The sequence below is a fragment of the Rattus norvegicus genome, chromosome 4 (assembly GCF_021556685.1).
Source record: "Rattus norvegicus strain SHRSP/BbbUtx chromosome 4, alternate assembly SHRSP_T2T, whole genome shotgun sequence".
NCBI lineage: Eukaryota > Metazoa > Chordata > Mammalia > Rodentia > Muridae > Rattus > Rattus norvegicus.
Genome location: NC_141537.1, coordinates 4,129,789 through 4,140,084, shown reverse-complemented (window position 1 = coordinate 4,140,084; position 10,296 = coordinate 4,129,789). Strand labels below are relative to the sequence as shown.

Genomic DNA, 10,296 nt, shown 5'->3' with positions numbered 1-10,296 from the left:
GTTGTAGAGCAGAAAGTACACCAGCAGCTGATCACAACCTGTTTGGACTCTTTTTATATTTATCAGGGAGTCTTTTTTTTTCTATTTTTTTTCCGGAACTGGGGATCAAACCCAGGGCCTTGCGCTTGCTAGACAAGCGCTCTACCACTGAGCCAAATCCCCAACCCCTTATCAGGGAGTCTTATAGAATGACTTATTTTTAAATGCTGCAGGGTAGACCAGATATGTTTATGATATTTTGTTAATTTCTTTTTTGAGTTAGCTTGCTTCTCAGAGGTTGATGTTTTCTTTTTTGATTCATCACTACCTTCTTCTGAGCTACTTTTCTTAGATTTTTCTGTTGAAGAATAAACATTGAACTTAGATCCTAAGTGACACAGTAGGAAAGGAGTTTCCTCGCACGGAGGTGAATCTATTGTCTCCTGAACATATGTGGCTTTTTTTTTTTTTTTTTTTTGCTTATCAGCCAATGCCTTCCTAAGCACATTCCAAATAGCAAATGCTATAGTGGACACACCTAATCCTCTGTTCACTTTAAACCAGTTTTCAGTCTCTAACCGTGTTTTCTCCCATGTACCCATATCTAAATTTCTCCTTCCTGGAAACTGAGGACTGACCATTTATACAAACTGAAGAAAGTCAATCAGCTGTCTAGAGCTAACCCTAATCCCTTTTTTCTTTAATAGTATGCTTAATAACATCTGTAAAGAACTCTATGTCAAGGGTTCACGTTGTTCCATCCTGAGAGATAAAAGAAATGCACATAACCTGAAACTGATGGTTCCAGACCTAATATTAGTGCTGATAGCTCCCAAAAGAAATGCTTTGAGAACTGCCTGGTGTAGCAGGCAATGAAAACCAGAGCTGATGATTCCTGATGTACCCTTGGCATTGATGGTACTCAACCAACCCAACCTGGCTGTGATGGCACCTACTATCCTGCCACTGCAGATGGCAGCAGTCAATTTACAGCCAGAGATGATGGCTTCTGGCACAAACCTCATGGTACCTAATTTCCACCTTTGCTGACGGCAGTTGGCAATATCAACTCCTATTTCTCACCCTCTATAAACAGGTCTGAAAGGTCCAATTGAGAGTCCAATCTGTGTAGACTTACCTTCTTCAAAGTCCCTGCCTCTTTTAAGGTGCCAATTTAGATGCCAGGAGCCTCCTGGCATGGAGAAGTTAGAGACAGGGCACAGAATAAGACTCTAGTGTGGCTTTGAAGTCTGAAGGTTTCAAACATTCTAGTTCTCTAATTATACTGAAATGCTGACAATAACTTTGAAAAAGTCTGAAAAGTTTCTTGTTCTTTCTCTGTGCAAAAAGCTGATAGTTTAGGAGATTGGCATCTGTAGCCTGGCAGCAAGGAATTAAGTAATGTGGCCTTTGATCTATCTCACCAGGAACTGCATTGCTCTAACTTTTAGTCTGCTTGTTGGAAGTCACAGGAAGAAAAAAAGGAAGGAATGGATACGGAAAATGTCGTACATTTACACAATGGAGTACTACCCAGCTATTAAAGCCAATGACTTCATGAAACACTTAGGGAAATAGATGGAACTAGAAAATATCAACCTGAGTCAAATAATCCAATCACAAAAGAACATACATGATATGCGCTCACTGATAACTGGAAATTAGACCAAAAGCTCAGAATACCCAAGGTATACCTTTTGTGAATTGTAATTCACAAACTACATGAAGCTCAAGAAAAAGGAAGACCAAAGCGTGGATATTTCAGTCCTTCTTAGAAGTGGGAACAAAACACTCACAAGAGAAATACACAAAATATAGAGCAGAGACTGAAGAAATGGCCATCCAGAGACTGCCCCACCTGCAGATCCATCCCACATCCAAACACCAATCCCAGACAACTTTGATGATGCCAAGAAGTGCATGCTCAGAGGGGCCTGATATAACTGTCTCCTGAGAGGCTCTGCCAGAGCACAAGAAATACAAAGGTGGATGTTCACAGCAAACTATTGGACTGAGCACAGGGACCCAAATGGAGTAGTTAAAGGACTGAAGAAGCTGAAGGAATTTTCAAACCTATAGGAAGAAAAGCAATATCAACTAACGAGACTCATCAGAGATCTCAGGGCTTAAACAGCAACCAAAGAGTACACATGGAGCGATCTATATCTGCAGCTGCATATGCATCAGTGGATGGCCTTATCTGGAATCAACAGGAAAAGAGGCCCTTGGTTCTGTGAAGACTCAATGCTCCACTGTAGGGGAATGCCTGGGAATGGGGGAGGGAAGGAGGGAGTCCTTGAGTGGATAAACAACCTCTTAGAAGCAGGGCATGGGAAGAGGGGATACAAGGTTGTAGAAGTTGAAACCAGGAGCAAGAATAACATTTGAAATGTAAGTAAATAAAATATCCACTAATAGTAAATTAAGAAATGAAGAGGCGCCCTCCTGTGGTGAACAACGGTACTGCACATGCACAGACTTTGCACCTGGCATCAGTTGGCCGGTAATATGCTAATGAGGGAGCAGCACCATGCTAATAAGATAACTGGTGCTCCACCAATCCCTGAAGGACAATTTGCATAGCCTCAGCCTGCTGTGTATATAAGGCAAGCGCTTGAGGTCCCCCTGTCCCTGTTCAAGAAAGCTGTACAGTAAACGCTTTGCTGCAAAAGGATCCTGGTGTCCGGGTGCGTCCTTGCTGGCGAGACGATAGCTCAGGACATTTGGTGCTGAAACCCGGGAAAAATCGCCTCACCTTCGCCGGCGCCAAGGAGACCCTCCGTTCCCGGAGAGGATTCAGAATTGCAGGACGAAGGTAAGCTCTGAGAGGCATGTTTAGTCTTGATCTCTCTCATATTTCTCCCCCATTAGAAGATGCGTGCAAGCTTTTGTTATTGTTTTGGCAGCGCTCATTCTTTTTCCTTTGGTTTTACATTTTGCGGCTGCCACCAGGCACAGTCAGAAATCGTGCCTGGAAGATGAGAAATGCCGCCCAACAGTAATAGCATGACAAGGCGTTAGAGGAGTTACAGGACAGCATGTCAGAAACAGAGTGAGGTGAAAGATTAGAAGCTTTAAGAAGGAAAGGTGCACCTAAGAAAAGAAGCCCTTCCAAAGACCTTGGATCCGAGGAAGCGAGAGATAGGGGAAAGGACGCCCTGGGAGAGAAACAGGGGAAGGAGAAGAAAACCCTGAAAAAAAGCCTTTATCCGGTAGAGGAGTTAGAGGCTTTGGGGCTTGATAGTTCAGAAACAGATGAGCTTAGCCCCTCTGAGCAAGAGGATTTAGAAGATGAGGCAGCTCGCTATGAAGAAGAAAGATATGGGCCTAGGTGGAGAGCCACTGTGAAGAAACCGAACATTATGGATCCTTTGTGGGCAAGGCTGGTAATTTTGTTTATTTTTTTCTTTGTGTGGGACGCTGTTACAGTCGTTAGGACAGGTCAGAGTGTCCTTGCAGAGCAACAAGAAAGTATGTCGGAGGGAGAAAAGGTCTCGAAAGAAAAAAAGAAAAGAAAAGGAGATAAAAGGAATACAGTATTTTGGGAGAAAAATTTTGTCTTTGTGCTTGTAAAAGGTGTGATTAGGCTCTGGAAACTTCACAGAGTCATACTGATCAGACTTGATAGAGGTAGACTGCCTGAAAAATTTATTCAGGAGAATCAAACAAAAAGATATCTCAATTCTAAACTTTTGTCTTCAAAGATGTATTTTACAGAGTGTGCCTACTTGGATTCCTGGTCTCAAGGACTTTCAGCTGGGACCAGTCAGGACACATCAGCTACAGCATTAGTTTCATTTTTCCTACCCCCCACCCCCAAGGACATCTCAACGCCCATGCACAGCTTGATGGAGTTAATGTAATTGGGTTGTGAGTGGAAATATTCAGGACTGTGTTTCACTTCCATACCATTTGTGAATGTCAGTCGTGCTGCTCAGATATCCTGTATTATATCTCAGTATCTTACAGGAATTTGGTTTCAACACGTTGATGGACTAGTCCAGGAATTGAGACAATCCATCGTCCATATCAACTCCACTTGAGTGGATGGTCACCGTGGAAGTGGTGGGAAAGGGGAAATCCTACCTCTCTGCTGACTCCTATTGGAATCAGGGTCCCTTTGGTGGGACACCATCTAGTTTTTCCCCTCTGTCTATTATCTGTCCTTGGTGCACCAAGCTGTCCATGTATGTCAGTTTATGTCTGTGTTTTTTGTTTTTGTTGCTTAAATGTTTTATGTTTCATGTTCAAAAGAGAAAATGGAAAAAAAAAACTTTATCTGCTGGTCGTTCACACCTTGATTTGCTATTACTCGTTTCAAAAAAGGAACAAATGAATAAAAAGCTGTTTAATCAGCCCTTGGAGCCTTGCACCTGTAGTAGGAGCCTGGGTCAGCTGGAGAAGCTACCCGGGGATGAGCGTCTAATAATAACCTGAGCTGATTATTAGACTTAGCAGGTGACAAGGTGCCTCTCTTAAAATCACAGCTAGAAAAGTCATAATGGTGTTTGGTCTAAATATTGAAGATATGTGTAGCCACTTCAATTTTGTTTCTGATTGGTTCTAAATGTATAATTATTCCCTACATGCCTTGGTTATGGACTATTGGCTTTTATGTTATTGGATATGGCTAAAAAATGTAACATTGGTAACAGAAAGTTGAGAAAAAAAGTGTAACATTGGTAACAAAGTTGACATAAAACTGTTAATTTGAACGGAGTTATTCTAGACAACATGTGGCATGAGTCAATGTAGGGAAACAGGTCTTAATTGAGATAATATTTTTATGGAACTCTTATTCTATAAACCAGGCTTCTAAAAGAATTTAGGGCAATGTCTCTTTGTTGAGGTATTGGAGACCGCACCATCATGCGTTCATATGTAAGAATTGACAGTTGAACCTTGTATAGACTCGGTGTCTTGGAGACTGGATTTTGGAGACTAGATTGTTTGTTGGAGGTTGAGTTTTGCTTTCCAAAGTTGTTTGCCCCTTTTGCCATTAGATAAGAATCAGACTGCAGCGTGGTTTAATTTGCCACGGGATTCATCTGGGTCCTGTAAAAGCTGAATGCCACCTGGATTTCTGGCTGGTGGCCGGCCAGACAGGGCGGGCCTACGCCGTCTCGACAGCCAAAGAAATTGGACTAGTGAATTTGACAATTTGATGGAGCAGCTGCGTGAGGCCATTGTAACCGTGAATTCCACAAGAATCGTTGATGCTTCTTTCACAGAGGGACTATCTTCATGGATCACCAATGCTTTCTCCCCTTTTTAAGGAGTGGGCAGGCATGTTTGCCTGGGAAGCTATTGTCCTCCTCAGATGCGGAGTAGGTCTCTGGCTTATCGGCCATTTAAAAAAGAGAACATGCCAGACACAAAGTGGTTGTTTACCAGGCTATGACCACCATTAATAATGGTGCTTCTCCCAACATATGACTGGCCTCTTTGAAAGATTAAGAGTTCGCCCTAGATCATTTATGCCACTGTCATGTGGAGTCATTGTATACAGAGACGGGCAACTTTCCTCGAGCTTGGACCAACCTAAGACATGGGGCCCGGTGGCGATAGGGTAACTCTATGATGGGTAAGGCCAGGTTTGGATGAGAACGACCTAAGACAGGAGCAATGACAAGATTGACCTGACACCCAGATCTAGACCAGTCATTTTATTAATCAAAAAAGGGGGAGAATGTAGGGTGCCCTCCTGTGGTGAACAACAGTCCTGCGCATGCACAGGCTTTGCACCTGGCATCAGTTGGCCGGTAATATGCTAATGAGGGAGCAGCACCATGCTAATAAGATAACTCATGCTCTGCCAATCCCTGAAGGACAATTAGCATAGCCTCAGCCTGCTGTCTATATAAGGCGAGTGCTTGAGGTCCCCCTGTCCCTGTTCAAGAAAGCAGTACAGTAAACACTTTGCTGCAAAAGGATCCTGGTGTCCGCGTGCATTCTTGCTGGCGAGACGATAGCACAGGACAGGTGCCTATTTCTGTGTGTGTGCCCGAAGTTCATGTTGAGTGTCTTGATTTTGTATTGTAACACACTTCTTTGTGTGACTCATCTCTCTCAAGCTTTGGGGATTGCAGGTACACACCATCAAGACCAACTTTTTATAGGTTCTGGGGATTTAGCTCCAGCCCTCCTTTTTTTCAACAACACTCCCCTACCTCTCTAGCCCCAGAGTAATGAGATGTTATAGGAAAAAAAAGGAGAATTCAGCAAATAGATAGGAGTGACAAGATCCTCATGAATTTTCCTGCTGCTGTCCACAAGCAACTCCTGTTGAGTCCTTCTCCCAGACTCCTTGTGTTTTTCCTGTTGCTGAACACAAACAGCATTTGCTGAGCTCTCTTCAAGACCAATGTATAAATAACTCAATTCGATGATAGAAATTTCCAAAGAGATATCCATAGAGAATGGTAGAACTTTAAATTTAACTGTCTTCTATAGAAACTTAATTTCAAAATTTTCTAACTTCATCCTGCCTTTTCACTGACATGACTTGCACTGATGTTGACATCACCCCTTGTATCAAGAACAACTGCAATGTTCATTTCATTGCCAGCAATCCCTTATGTTACTTAGAATGTCTCCATTCTACACACAGTGAACAGGTTTAGCTTGTTCCTAAGTATAGCTGACTATAGCTTATGGTTTTGAATAGAAACTGACCCAGGATGGCTCAAAATTCAAGCCCATACTCTGCAGAGGGCACAGTGAAAAGGGCTAAAATTGTATTCCTTTCAAGTGGCTGTAATTTGCTAAAATCAAAAATGGAAGGAAGAAACTGGAAGAAAAAGAAAAGAATCATTTGAAAATTTACTGGAAGCCTCTTTCCAGCACAGAAAGACATGGAGTAAAATGAGAAAGCTTACTTTCATTTTTACTGCTTCTCAGGAAATGCATATCTGGTCCAATGGTCTGTGTTGGGGAATCTACCAGCATTGGAAAATGTATAAAGTTACAGATTATGCTCTCTTTTTGGAATGTGCACCTGGGAAACATCCTTGTTAATGCTTGGTTGCAAGCAAAAGCCAGTCCTCCTCCAGAAACTACAGAACCAATGAGATCAAAAAAGAACAAACATTTTATATTCCATCTCCTCTGATATAGTCATCACTGGAGACTTGAAGGTAAGTGTTCCTAACACAGAGTAGGTAAATGGTAGTTTATAGGAGACTATCTAAAAGAGCAGCAAACTCACTCCTCTAATAATAATAATAATAATAATAATAATAATAATATTATTATTATTATTATTATTATTATTATTATTATTATTATTTTATTATTAACTTGAGTATTTCTTATTTACATTTAGAGTGTTATTCCCTTTCCTGGTTTCCGGGCCAACATCCCCCAACCCCTCCCACTCCCCTTCTTTATGGGTGTTCCCCTCCCCTTCCTCCCCCTATTGCCGCCCTCCCCCCAACAATCACGTTCACTGAGGGTTCAGTCTTAGCAGGACCCAGGGCTCCCCCTGACACCGGTGATCTTACAAGGATATTCATTGCTACCTATGAGGTCAGAGTCCAGGGTCAGTCCATGTATAGTCTTTAGGTAGTGGCTTAGTCCCTGGAAGCTCTGGTTGCTTGGCATTGTTGTTCATATGGGGTCTCGAGCCCTTTCAAGCCCTTCCAGTTCTTTCTCTGATTCCTTAAACAGGGGTCCTGTTCTTTGCTTTTGGCATTCGCCACTGTATTTGCTGTATTCCTGCTGTGTCTCTCAGGAGAGATCTACATCGGGCTCCTGTCTGCCTGCAGTTCTTTGCTTCATCCATCTTGTCTAATTGGGTGGCTGTATATGTATAGGCCACATGTGGGGCAGGCTCTGAATGGGTGTTCCTTCTGTCTCTGTTTTAATCTTTGCCTCTCTATTCCATGCCAAGGGTATTCTTGTTCCCCTTTAGAAGAAGGAGTGAAGCATTAACATTTTGATCATCCATCTTGAGTTTCATGTATTCTAGGCATCTAGGGTAATTCAAGCCTTTGGGCTAATAGCCACTTATCAATGAGTGCATACCATGTGTGTTTTTCTGTGATTGGGTTACCTCACTCATGATGATGTTTTCCAGTCCAACCATTTGCCTATGAATTTCATAAAGGCATTGGTTTTGATAGCTGAGTAATATTCCATTGTGTAGATGTACCACATTTTCTGTATCCAGTCCTCTTAAACTCACTCCTCTTAATTGCTTCCTCACCCATCAAGAATAGTTGTCTGTGTTGTCCTGAGGCACTCTACTTTCTGGTTCTTCTTTTCAAAATTTACATGTGGTGAAAGGATAATAAAAAGAAATTATATCAGACAGGATTGGCAAGTCAAATAGCTTCTCTAATCATAAAAGTCTTAGAGAAAATAAAAAGTGTGTTAGGAGAATGGTGTGAGGAAGCAAAATTTTCCAAATATTTGCTTGCAAGTGTGAGAGCCTAAGTTTAAACTCACAAAACTAATGAAAATCAGGTTTGACAATATATATCTCTAATCCCAGAGTTGCTATCATAAAATGAGAGAAAGGACAGGAGAATCACAGAAGGTCTTGGGACAGTTACATTGCTGTATATAGAAAATACACTGTCTCAAAAAATGTAAAGGGAATGACATCTGAATTTGTCCTCTGATGTCTACAAGTTGGTAAATTTGTCATGTACATTCCCACTCTCACACATATGAATGCTGTACACACAAACACACACACACACACATACACACACACACACACACATGCACACTCACATGCTCATACCTAATAAACACAGAGAAATAAAAAATTTAAATTTCCCAGTCTGGCTTGGCCATATAAAAGACTGTTTGACTTGGTTTATACCCCAGGAACTGAGCGAGCAAGTTGGCAGCTTCTGGTAGTGATGATCATTGCTGTAGGTATAAGGCTTGTTTACATAATAATGTAAGGATTTTCCTCATGCTAAGGTTAATGACTCCATAGTAATCATGGAGATAATGTGACTCTGGGAGGCCTTGGGAAAGATATCTGAAAATATGAGTTCAAGAATATGTAATTCGTTAACTTTGCAAGATATAAGCATTCAATATGACTTGTAAATGGAGCTGTGTAGACTGAGAAAATCAGAGGAAGCTGTACTGTAAGCCAGCTTGTCATACAGATACAAAGACAGGCAGATTCCTGAGACCATGATCAGCCTGAGAAATAGTTAGGTTAATCCAGGCATAGTAAAAAAAATCGTAATATCAAGATGGTATCCCACACAGTGAGCTCATTATCTGTGCTTACAAAAAAAGGCAGGTCTATGGACTTATTTGCACTGTTTAAAAAATGTTTTGTTCTAAGAATGAATCTGCTGGTGTCATGGGAAACATGGGACACTGATTAATGAGATAATCAAAGAGAATCTCAGATATTAACTGAATTGATATTTCAACAGAAGATTAGCTATTTGATCTACAAGACATGAATTTTATGTAATTGCAGGAGAAAATTTTCTCTAGAGGGAGAAGTCTGGAAACGTGTTGAGAGCAAACATAGGCCATCAGCTTTTAATTTAAAATTTGCCTTCAAGTTTGTTTGTTTTTTTTCCACCTCTCTTAAACGTCCCTCCTCTAAGGAACTCATCTCCCATCGGAGGCTGGTCTTTGGCATAAATTAAAGTTTGATGTTGAAGAAGAGATATGGCATTAAATAGAATGGACAGATGATTAGGCTACCTACTCTCACCTACAATGTCAAGTTGTGGCTGACATTTGACAACCATACTTGCATGTGTGTAAACCTCTGCATTTTCCAGCATATTGTCGGTAATGCTGATATGTGCTCCTTCCATTCTCACATAGAAAGTTACTAGGTGCATGTCCTGGCACATTCAATCACAACCTGCTTTGTATAACAAAATATCAAAGCCACATAATGAAACTTTCTTTTGGTTGTAAGCCTAGACAAACGATGCTCCAACATACAACAAAGAGAAATGATCCACTATGTTTATAGCAGACTTATTTATAATATCCAAAAGCTGGAAAAAAACCCAGATGCCCTGGGATCCAACAGAGGAATAGATACAGAAAATGTGGTACATCTACACCATGAAGTACTACTCAGCTATCAAAAACAATGACTTGATGAAATTCGTTGATGAAATGGATGGAATCAGAAAATATCATCCTGAGTGAGGTAACCCAATCATGAAAAAACACACATTGTATGCATTCATTGAGAAGTAGATATTAGCCTAAACACTTGAATTACCCAAGAAACAGTCCACAGACCACATGAAACTCAAAAAGAAGGGTAAGTAAAGTGAGGATTGTTTAGTCCTTCTTAAAAGAGGGAACAGAAAT

At 41.1% G+C, this 10,296-nt stretch overlaps 1 long non-coding RNA gene across 1 annotated transcript; it reads left to right on the top strand.

Moving 5' to 3' along the window:
- Positions 1–2,606: 2,606 nt before the first annotated feature.
- Positions 2,607–5,912, top strand: LOC147994642 (uncharacterized). The gene is made up of 2 exons (XR_015685865.1): positions 2,607–2,794; positions 3,684–5,912. It is a non-coding gene; the product is annotated as an uncharacterized LOC147994642 (long non-coding RNA).
- The last annotated feature ends 4,384 nt before the right edge of the window (positions 5,913–10,296 follow it).